Consider the following 12,776-nt stretch of genomic DNA (forward strand, 5'->3'; position numbering starts at 1 on the left):
CTAGTTCCTCTGCCTCTACGAAATCCTGCCTGTACTTCTGGTAGTTCTCGATCCACATATTGCTGGAGCCTAGCTTATAGGATTTTAAGCATAATCTTACTAGCATGTGAAATGAGTGCAGTGGTGCGATAGTTTGAACATTCTTTGGCATTGCCTTTCTTTGGAATTGGAATGTAAACTGACCTTTTCCAATCCTGTAGCCATTGTTGAGTTTTCCAAATTTGCTGGCAAATTGGGTGTAGCACTTTTACTGCATCGTCTTTTAAGATTTTGAATAGCTCAGCAGGAATACTGTCTCCTCCAGGAGCTTTGTTGTTGCTCAGATTTCCTAAAGCCCATTTGACTTCACATTCTAGGATGTCTGGCTCAAGGTTAGTGACCACACCATTGTGGTTATCAGGGATGTTAAGCTCATTCTTGTACAGTTCTTCTGTGTAATTTTGCCACCTCTTCTTAATCTCTTCTGCCTCTGTTAGGTCCCTGCCATTTTGGTCCTTTATCATGCCCATCTTTGCATGAAACATTCCCTTCATATCTCCAATTTTCTTGAATAGATCTCTGGTCCTCCCTATTCTATTGTTTTCTTCTATTTCTTTGCACTGTTCATTTAAGAATGCATTCTTATCTCTTCTAGCTATTCTCTGGAATTCTGCATTCAGCTGGGTGTATCTTTCTCTTTCTCCCTTGCCTTTCGCTTCCCTTCTTTCCTCAGCTATTTGCAGAGCTTCCTCAGACAGCCATTTTGCTTTCTTGCATTTCTTTTCCTTTGGAATGGTTTTAGTTGCTACCTCTTGTACAATGTTGCGAACTTCCGTCCATAGTTCATCAGGCACTCTATCAGATCTAATTCCTTAAATCGATTTGTCACCTCTACTGTATATTCATCAGGGATATGATTTCGTTCATACCTGAATGGCCTGGTGCTTTTCCCTACTTTCTTTAGTTTAAGCCTAAATTTTGCAAGAAGAAGCTCATGATCTGAGCCACAGTCAGCTCCTGGTCTTGTTTTTACTGACTGTATGTTTCCTACAATCAAGATTAGAGCGATTTTCATTGAGTTTGATTCTATTGATAGCCCTTGTGTTATTACAGTTGAAATTAAAGTACTCATTTACAAGTAGAATGTTTTGGTAAATAATCTTATGAACTAAGCATAGGTCAGAACATAGGCGGCATAGTTTGAGGCTATCAGGACCTAAAATTTCAAGCCTGGTGGGATAGGGAATTTTATTTCGAGCAGAAGATTTGAGTACTCTTTTAGTAAAATAACTCTGGACCCCCTCTAATGAATTCATGTCTGAAATACAGTGGGTTCCAGGCAGGTGAGCAGTATTCAAGTATAGGTCTGGCAAAGGTTTTATACACCCTAATTTGAAGTATAGTGTTACCAGAGAGAAAACTTTGCAAAATAAGATTGACAACTCTTAATGTCTTTTTTGCAGTGATGTTACAATGAGCTCTGGGACTTAGATCTTTTGAAATGAGTACTCCTAGGTCCTTGACAGAGTACAAAATACTGTAAAATCTCCATTCCCTCCCCACTCCAGGAGAAGGTTACTGCAAAATCCCCATTTCTTCCCGATCAGCTGGAACTCGGGAGGCAGAGAATAAATGGGAGCAGGGCCAGTCAGAGGTAGTATTTACCGGTTCTCCAAACTACTCAAAATTTCCACTACCAGTTCTCCAGAACTGGTCAGAACCTGCTAAATACCACCTACAAGTCAAACAGACTTGTACCCAAAGAAAACCTAATAAAGAGCTCCAGAACAGGTTAACTACAGAATCAGATTAAAAGGCAGGTGGAGAGCAAAAATGAAGGAGCTTTCCTGAAGTGGCTAAAAAGTACATTTTTATCTCATTTATTCGTAAGGCAAAGGTTACAGTTTCATTCTTCCTTAGTTCCCCAGGGATATGATCAATAGACGTCCAAGTTCTTTAAATTTATACATTCCAGATGCATGAGTGAACATCTTAGGTCCCAGATATTTGAAGTTCTGGCAGCCCATTTAGTTACTTTAACTTTCTGACCATTTATTTCTGCAGCTCCTGAATTGAACAAATGCTATTTTCCTTTTTATTAAAATGTGTGTCTTTATGAAAACGGGTTGTGTTTTAGCACATATTTTAAGGGAACACACTTAGTGGTGGAATGAACACAATCCAAATTTTCTTCTTCTTCTTCTTTTATTGAAAAAGTTTTACAAAGAAAATTTTTTTAAACAATTGTTCCCCCCACTTCCCCCAGCCCTCCTCCCTCTCCCCTCCAACCCCCCAACCGCCCCCCCGAGACTTCCCAGAACAAAATGCAGGGTATAACATCTAACAATCATAAGCTAAAATACAACAAAAATCTTAACTCATATCCACCCACTTCCAACACCCCCTTAACTCAATTCAACACCACAGACAATGCATCTATCACCCAAAAAGACCTTGATCATCTAACCACTTGGTCTAAAACTTGGCAACTCCAAATCTCAACCAGCAAATGCTCAGTCTTACATATTGGAAAAAAGAACCCAAACACTAAGTACATACTTGATGGACATTACCTTACAGATGACCCCCACCCCGTTAAAGACCTTGGAGTTTTCATGTCAAATGATCTAAGTGCCAAAGCCCACTGCAACTACATAGCAAAAAAGGCTCTAAGAGTTGTAAACCTAATCTTGCATAGCTTCTTTTCCAAAAACACTACACTACTAACCAGAGCATACAAAACATTTGCTAGACCAATTCTAGAATACAGCTCGCCTGTTTGGAACCCTCACCACATCTCTGACATCAATACAATTGAACGAGTCCAGAAATATTTCACAAGAAGAGTTCTCCATTCCTCTGAAAACAACAAAATACCTTATCCCACCAGACTTGAAATCCTAGGCTTAGAAAACTTGGAACTCCGTCGCCTTCGACAAGACCTAAGTTTAACTCATAGAATTATCTATTGTAATGTCCTTCCTGTTAAAGACTACTTCAGCTTTAACTGCAATAATACAAGAGCAACCAACAGATTTAAACTTAATGTTAACCGCTTTAATCTAGATTGCAGAAAATATGACTTCTGTAACAGAATCATCAGTGCTTGGAATACTTTACCTGACTCTGTGGTCTCTTCCCATAATCCTAAAAGCTTTAACCAAAAACTTTCTACTATTGACCTCACCCCATTCCTAAGAGGACCATAAGGGGCGTGCATAAGCGCACAAACGTGCCTACCGTTCCTGTCCTATTGTTTTTCTTTTCTTCTTCCTATATATATATAGATGCTTATACCTCCCAATATTTACTCATATATATGTTTATATACTATAAAATCTTTTTATATGATGTTGTGACAAAATAAATAAATAAATAAATAAAACTCCCCTTTCCCACATAAATCCAAACTTTCATTGGTGGGAACAGCCTCCTCCAACCAGCACTACCTGGATAGTTTCTAGCTTCAGTTTCGATCACCCATAGCCAACATACGCTCAACTGTTCAAAATATGATTAAAAATATTTAGAACGGAGAAGACCCGATTCATCCTATGACAGTAAAATCCAATTAAAAACGGTTGGCACATGGATAAAACATACCATTCATAATAGTGACAAGGAAACAAGTAACACTTTTTTTTTTTTTTTGGCAAAACCTGACATTTTAAACTAATGCTCCTTTTGTGCGTGTGCGTGCTATAAAAGGACATTGTAAAGTCTGCTAAAATCTTCAGTCTTGAACATTTGTTATTGGTGAACTATTGCTCACTGCAAATAGAACACTGGAACTAGCTGTGGGCTATATTTAAATAGCCTTATTCCCACAGCATTTAATGGCATTAGTATTCATGTTTTGAACTTCTTCATATTGACTCTAACCTTGACAATAGTTTCTCCTTTTCTCTGATATTATCTCAGCTTTGTACAATTATTTCTCCATTATTATAATGAGCTATCTGGGATCAGGTATATCCCCAAGATTGTTTTACATGCTTTCACCTTGTCTTTTTGAACCGTGATGAATAATGATATTGGCTAAAATGTAGTGTGGTGATTTATAAGATGTGCAGCCAAATAAATATATGAAAGAGAAAAAGAAAGAGAAAGAGAGAGGAGAGGGTGAGGGAGGGGAGGGGAGGGAGGGAGAGAGGAGGGGAGAGAGGAGGAGAGGAGGAGAGGAGGGAGAGGAGAGGAGAGGAGGGAGAGGAGAGAGAGAAGAGAGGGAGGAGAGAGAGAAAGAAAGAGAGAGAAAGAAAGAAAGAAAGAAAGAGAATGAAAGAGAGAGAGAGAGAGAGAGAGAGAGAGAAAAGAGAAGGAGAGGGAGGGAGGGAGGGAGGAGGGGAGGAGGGAGGGAGGGAGAGAGAGAGAGAGAGAGAGAGAGAGAGAGAGAGAGAGTAAAATACTCCCCCAAAAGTAATAGTCTCTATTTGTATTGGTCAGATCTCGCCCTAAGTATACTATGTAGCTCTGGAGAAAACATTTTAAGAAGGATGCAGACAAACTAGAAAAATTCTGAGAAGGGCAACCAAGGTGATTAAGGGACTGGGACTGGGAATTGGATATACTGTATCTGGTCTTGAAAAATGATGATGGCAAGGTGAATATGATAGCCCTCTTTGTATATCTAAACGGCTGTCGCATAGAAGACTAAGACCTCTGCTGTCCCAAAGAATAGGATATAGAATAATACTCTTCAGCCGCGGAAAATCAGATTCTAGTCAAACGTTTCAAAGAATTTTTTAAAAATAAGAACTGTTCAATACTGTCAGTTTCTGTGGGTAAGGGGAATGTCTGGGTCGCCTCTGCTGAGCAATTTATTTGGACCAAGGGTGAAATGCTACTGTTTCGCTTTGCTACCGGTTTACAAAAAGCTTAGGTAGTATCCTCCAACACTTTAGACCAGGATTTCCTGCTTTCTAATGAGTATAAATCGCGTGGCACAGCTGATCATCAGAAATACCAATTCACCTGAACCGGTAGCATTTTTTTTTACTATTGATTCACCCGAACCGGTAGCATTTATGACTACCGGTTTGGGAGAACAGGTCCAAACCTGTAGTATTACACCCCTGATTTGAGTTCATTTGAGTCCCTTGAGAAGAAGGTTAGACTCAGTATTTTAAATGTCCTTTCTTGCCTTGCGACTTCAGTTCTGTGAGACACAAACTGAAACCTTCACACGGAAAAAGCATCGTGGTCCAAATTCTGTTGCTTTTATGGTTTTATTTGCTGTCCTTAAGCTACTTAGATCACATCAATATCCTAATCTCTCTTTTTAAACAAGACAAAATATCTCTGCTGTCCCTTCTGCCAGATTTGTGCTTGGGGCTGTTTTCCACAGGAACTACATTTTTCTCTCCATTCTTCTTCAAAGGTCTCCTCTAGCATCATTCTACTTGGTGGAGCTCTGAGTTGGACATCTTATGCCCTATCTCCAGTTCAATTTTAGTGTAAATCCACATTTTAGATAAACTTTATTGTCTTTTTTTTTGTGTGGACACTCTGGTACACATTAAAAATGAAATTCTGTTGCCTTCTCTCAAAAGTGTACACATACATAACACACATGCTATATACATACATATGTACTGCATTTATCTACTCGCATGTGCATGCTTTTGAATTGCAATGTTGGCTGGAGCTGGGGAACGAAGATCCCATCCCATGGTATTTGGGTCTCAAACTGCCAACCTTTCAGTCAACAAGCCCAGTGTCTTAACCACTAGGCCACCTTCCTCCTTATAGGAGCAAGTTAGGAAACTTTTTATGCAGTATGTCTGTCTGTCTATCATCTCTCTCCCTCCCTCCCTCCCTCTCTCTCTCATCTATCTGTCTGTCTGTTTATCTGTCTCTTTGTCTGTCTATCATCTCTCTCTCTCTCACTCACTCTCATCTATCTGTCTGTCTATCATCTCTCTCTCTCATCTGTCTGTCTATCTATCTATCTATCTATCTGTCTGTCTGTCTGTCTGTCTGTCTGTCTGTCTATCATCTCTCTCTCTCATATCTATCTGTCTGTCTATCTATCTGTTCGTCTGTATATCATCTCTCTCTCCCTCTCATCTATCTGTCTATCTGTCTATTTATCTATCTATCTATCATCTCTCCTAGTGAAAATTTGTAAAATAAAAAATGCATTATATCTGAGAAAATATAATGTACTAAGTATGTGTCAGCTGGGGAAAAAGTTAGGTGGTTAGGGATTAGGTGATATGTTTTTGGATGAATGCTCATGATAATAGAAAAATGATGCAGCCATGAACTGCAGACTAGAAGAACATGAAGCTGAGCAAAACTGAAATCAACAGGTTCACCCACTCTGTTTCACTGATACGCTCAGCAGAGTAACACGAGCTTAACATAAAATAAATAAACCAATTCCTAAGGGGAATGAATACCTACAAGGATTTCAAGTCTGTACTTCAATTCTAGGGGAGACTATACTGGGAAACAATTGCAAACAACTATATATGTTTTTGAAATTCAGTAACGTGTCATTTCAGTTGAGGATGGAGAAAACGAAGTCAAAGAATGTGAAGAGAGATTTGAGAGAAAAGAAAGAAAGAAAGAAAGAAAGAAAGAAAGAAAGAAAGAAAGAAAGAAAGAAAGAAAGAAGGAGAAAGATTGCTAGAAGAAGGTTCCAAGAAGATCTGAGCAGAAAATTCTCAAAAGACATTCCATTTCGTTGCTTTTCTTTTAGCCCCATCTAGAAAGGGAATATTAGATTGCAGGATTTCTCAACACTTTTTTTCAGAGAGTTTTTATTTCCTCCCTGTCAAGATCCCAAATGCACAAAGTCTGAGAAACTGGATAAGGCAAATAGTGGCCAAGCTTTCAACTCATTGTGTTGGATCCAATGATGGAAGAGACGGACACAGCTCTTTCAGTAACAACAGCTCTTTATTAGTCGACCAGTACAATCCAACAGAGTCCTAGACCAGTACAACTCAACAGAGTGCTAGTGTCCTCTTTATATAGAGGGCTGCCAGACAGCTTAGCCAATGAGATTCAAGTATTTTCCCACCTTTTTGGAGAACCTGAGTGAAAACTATAGCACACTCCTTATATCAGTGGTAGTCAACCTGGGCCCTACCACCCACTAGTGGGCATTCTAGCTTTCATGGTGGGCAGGAGGGGTTTTGTCCGATACTGAAGCACTTTCCTTTTTTTTAATTTAATTGACTTTTTAAAACATTTTCATAGCATTATTTAAAAACATTTTCATTAGATTTTCATAAAATTCCCCGCGACAATTTAAATTTCTGAAAATATACTATTTGTATCACCTGTGCATACATTTAGTTCATGTTACATAAGTGGAACTAAATGGTGCTATAGTGCAACTGCAAACAAAAGAGCCTCGTCCCAGAATAGCTCACACTACTCCCCCCACACCACCCAGCTGTAACAGACAAGCAGAGCTGGTAGCCGGCGCCCCCTCCCACCAAACCCAATCCATGATGCGCAAGAGGCATGCGCAGATGACGATACACAATGCATTGTGGGTGGTTAGAAAATTTTACTACTAACAGAGATACAAAAGTGGGTGGTAGGTATAAAAAGGTTGACTACCCCTGCCTTATATGGCATATAACACATTGGCTAATGACATCTCTTACAGTGGCAGAGCAGGAAAAATACTATAGGCACCACTTTGGTGGGAAGGCAACCGTGTTCCATGCACCTCAGCATATGGTCATGCTGACCGTATAATCATGGACGTGCCTTTAGGCCACACTGGCTCCCTCGGCTAGGAAGCGGAGATGAGCACCACCCCCTAGAGTCTGAACTGATTGGACTGGGAAGCCTTTACCTCGCTGCTGCCAATCAATAATAATTCCTCTACAGAGGAATTATTGAGTCTGTCATTTGCACCTCTATAACTGTCTGGTTCAGTTCTGCAACCCAACAAGAAAAACACAGACTTCAGAGGATAATTAGAACTGCAGAAAAAATAATTGCTACCAACCTGCCTTCCATTGAGGACCTGTATACTGCACGAATCAAGAAGAGGGCCGTGAAAATATTTACAGTCCCCTCGCATCCTGGATATAAACTGTTTCAACTCCTACCCTCAAAACGACACTATAGAGCACTGCACACCAGAACAACTAGACACAAGAACAGTTTTTCCCCGAAGGCCATCACTCTGCTAAACAAATAATTCCATCAACACTGTCAAACTATTTACTGAATCTGCACTACTATTAATCTTCTCATAGTTCCCATCACCAATCTCTTTCCACTTATGACTGTATGACTGTAACTTGTTGCTGGCAATCCTTATGATTTATATTGATATACTGACCATCAATTGTGTTGTAAAGGTTGTACCTTGATGAACGTATCTTTTCTTTTATGTACACTGAGAGCATATGCACCAAGACAAATTCCTTGTGTGTCCAATCACACTTGGCCAATAAAATTCTATTCTATTCTATTCTATTCTATTCTATTCTATTCTATTCTATTCTATTCTATTCTATTCTATTCTATTCTATTCTATTCTATTCTATTCTATTCTATTCTATGACAGTCCCTCCCTCCTGATGGCTAGTGCAGAGAAATCCTTGCAGCTGGGCAGAAATTCTCACAGAATGAGAAAAAAAATCTCCGCCTGTATTCTCGCCAGCCAAATTACTCTAATTCAAAAGTTGATTGTCAGTGCATGTTCACAAACCGCTGCTGCAAATAATATGCAAGCTACTTTTCCTTACCATGCTGTACGATGATGATTTTAGCCATACCTATAATTCTTGATTTGTTAAGATTCCTAACACTGGTAATACAGTGAAATAAAATATATGCAACTTTAATATACAGCAACCGAGTGAAAGTCATCTGAACAATCCTTTTAACGTCGGTTAATATCTGACAATAATAAGATGCATCTAGACTATAAACATTTAAGTTCCAGGCCCTGGGCTGCATGGGAGGTTAGGAATCCGCATCCTATTCTGGACAAAAAATTGTCCACTCTATTCTTCAAGTGGTAGAGCAACCCCAGGTCCAGGAGGCAAGCTGTGCAACTGCTTAATAGCTCACCATTTGTTCGAGGAAGATTTTTTTTCTTTATTTCAACTTTAGATTTTTCTCTGTAAAGCTTCCACCTGTTGGTTCTTTTCTTACTTACTTCAATCTCTGAAAAATAAATCCACACCTACTTCCCTGTGATATCACTTTCTATAATGGAAGACTACTACCATGTCTCCCTTTGAATTTCTTTTCATTAGGCTAAACCAGTAGTGGGTTTCAATTTGGCCACTGTCGTGTCCCACTCCTCCGCTGACGGCCGGGTCAGGGAAATCCGAATCAGGTGTGCCTCTGCAGCTCTGCCAAAGTCCTAGCAAAGTCCTCAGGGCAGGCAGGAGACCAGAAAGTGACTTCAGCAAGATAAGTTCGACTTTGCCTGACTCAGAGACTGCCAGAAAGCAGATCCTTTATATAGGCCATGGGGTGTGGCTCCATGACTCAGCACTTATCCAGGCCTGCCCCTCCCTTCCTTCTGACGCCGCCGCCTATCAATTCTTCTGAAGCGAGGGTCACTCCAATCGGCAGCTGTTGGTAATTGACCTTCCTCAGGCTCACATGCTGTGGAGGAGGGGGAGGGGTCTAGTTGCTCTGTTTGCCTGGGCATGGAGCCAGAGCTTGGGGCTGGAGACACTTGCTCTTCTTCAGCCTGTCTGGGCATGGAGCCAGGGCTGGGGCCGGGAGGCATGCTAGGACATTCTTCAGCGTTCGGAAGCAGATAAGCAGACCCCGGCTGTGGTGGTGAGATCGGACGAGACACAACAGCCACTACTGTTTCACTCGTGGGTGCTCGCACGTTTGTGGGCGCGCGCAATGCTTCTGCGCATGCACAGTGATGTCCGGGCAGGTGGGCAGAGCCTCCCGCCACCACTACCGGTTCACCCGATCTGGGGAGAACCGGTAGCAACCCACCACTGGGCTAAACATGCCAAAGAGGAGGGGGTTAATTTATTTTCCAAAGCACCAGAGGTTAAGAAACAATGGATGGAAGCTAATCAACAAGAGAAGCAACCTGGAATTGAGGAGAAACATCCTAAAAGTGAGGACTATAAACCAATGGAAGAGCTTGCCTTCAGATGTTGTGGGTCCTTCATCACTGGAGGTTTTTAAGGAGAGACTGGACAGTCACTTGTCTGATATGGTATAAGACAGTGATGGCGAACCTTTTAGAAACTGAGTGCCCAAACTGAAAGGTGTGTGCGCATGCACACACAAGTGCACGTACATGTGGACATGCATGTGCGCATGTGTGGGAGACCCAAAGACCAGCTGGCCGGCGGGAGGTGGGGCATCCCAACACCGGCAGCCCAGCAAGAGGTAAGATCTTTTTCTTTCGTGAGCTTCTGTTTCATCATTTGCAGGGAAACAGAAGCTCACAAAAGAAACGCCACGGAGATCTTGGGCGATGGCATGAGTGCCATAGGTTCACCATCATGGGGGTAGGATCTCCTGCTTGACCAAGGGGCTGGACTAGAAGACCTCCAAGGTCCTCTCTTCCAGCTCTATTCTGATTCTGATTTGATTCCTCAGAAGGAGAATCTCTTGATGACATGGTCCTTTGCTCAGCTCTGGCTAGTGTTCTAAGTGTAGCTAGTGAAAAAGCACTTGTGATTGTATGGCCCACACTAGCATGGCCCACATCCCCTCTTCTGCGAGTGAGATCAGGCAATCTTATCAGAAACACAACAGCTTGGGAAAAGAAGCAACTTCTGAAATAACCCGAAGCCTATTTGTGTTTTTATCTAGCTGACAAAGTATACAGAGATGACTAATATTGTTTTGAAATAGTCCCTCGACTTCAGTATCCACTTCCAACAAAGGCCATTTTAGAAAGATAAATAACCTGCCTGCACGGAAAGATTCCCAATTCTGCCCCACACCTGCTCAAAACAAAGCAAAACAAATTACCACAGGAAATATTAGGAAATATGAAAGTCTTTTCTCACAGACTGCAGTGTAACAAGAGATGAGTTATCGTTAATAGTGTTTAGAGATGTGGGCTACCCATAGCAAGCTTATGTGATTTTTTTTTCCTGATATTTTTTTTAAGGGCATGCAAAGAGTGAAGATTCCATAATAAAAGCAAATCTAAGCATGTCATTTTTCTCCTTATGGTAATATCAGTCAGTGCCTCAGTGTGTTGATCCTGAAAACATTTCTCGGATAGTTATTTGAGACAGGAAATGAAACCCTGCTGAGAAGTTGTTGAAACTGATCACAATCAAAGTGGAATTTAATTCTCACAAATGAGAACAAATCTGGCTCAAGTCACACCGGAAAGTCAGACTGAGGTACGAGGATAATGTGAAAGAGGAGGGGGCAGGAAAAACTCAATAGAATGCGGTCCATAGGTTTACTGAGGCCTTCCAGTTGAAGACCCCAATCCAATTCTTGTGTGAAATTAGCTTTCTCGTTGATCTTACAAGGTTCTCATTGATCTAGGCTGCATAAACAGAGGGATAGAATCAAGATCACGTGAAGTGTTCATACCGCTTTGGTAAGGCCACACTTGGAATAGTGCATCCAGTTTTGGTCACCACGATGTAAAAAAGATGTTGAGACCAGTGGTAGGATTCAAATCATTTAACAACCGGTTCTCTGCCCTAATGATTTCTTCCAACAACTAGTTCACCAAACTGGTCAGAAAGTTAACAACCGGTTCTCCTGAAGTGGTGCGAACTGGCTGAATCCCACCGCTGGTTGAGACCCTAGGAAGAGTGCAGAGAAGAGAAATAAAGATGATTAGGGGACTGGAGGCTAAAACATATGAAGAACGGCTGCTGGAATTGGGTATATCTAGTTAGATGAAAAGAAAGACTAGGGGTGATGATAGCAGTGTTCCAATATCTCAGGGGCTGCCAGAAAGAAAAGAGAGTCAAGCTATTCTCCAAAGCACCTGAGGGCAGGACAAGAAGCAATGGGTGGAAACTAATCAAGGAGAGAAGCAACTTAGAACTAAGGAGAAATTTCCTGACATTCAGAACAATTAATCAGTGGAACAACTTACCTCCAGAAGTTGTAAATGCTCCAACACTGGAAATTATTAAGAAGTGATAGGATAACCATTTGTCTGAAATGCTATGGAATTTCCTGCCTAGTCAAGGGGTTGGGCTAGAAGACCTCCAATGTCTCTTTCAACTCTGTTATTCTATTCCAAGGTCTGTTCTTTTATATTTAGGTTGTAAGAATTGCAACTGAAAGCAATTTGCATGTTTCCTTGTGAATGGAGCAATTGAATCCTGCACCCATGGAATGCTTCAGAAAAGGCAATGCTTTAAACACTGCTTTGTGTTTAAAGGGTCACTGTATTTCAAAGCGCCAGGACAAGCACACCAGGTACCAGGACAGACACACAAACAAATGCAGACAAGTACTGATAATTTTCTTTCATTTTTTTATGAAAAGGGGAAAGATAGGCGTTTAGGAACAGACGTGAAGAAGCAGAACAGCTGGTTGCTAGGTCTCAATGCTCAGAAGTAAAGATACAAGTATAGGGATTTGTCTTCTATGCACATTCTCATGTTTTCTACTAGTTTGTGACCTTTTAGAAAGGTATTTTGGAATAAAATGTGGTGTCCCAGTGATCATTCCTATCCATCCAGTATTGTAGGCACAATACCAAAAATGGTGCTGTGAAAGGAAAAAAATCCAGACTGGAATAAAATGGCCAGCATAAACTAGACTGATCCAATAGCCAGTGGCTGCAAGGATACAACTCCAACTTAATGCCAGGGCTGCCTTTCCCAGGATGGATGGCCTTGAAG

The sequence above is a fragment of the Ahaetulla prasina genome, chromosome 5, assembly GCF_028640845.1.
Source record: "Ahaetulla prasina isolate Xishuangbanna chromosome 5, ASM2864084v1, whole genome shotgun sequence".
Classification (NCBI taxonomy): Eukaryota; Metazoa; Chordata; class Lepidosauria; order Squamata; family Colubridae; genus Ahaetulla; species Ahaetulla prasina.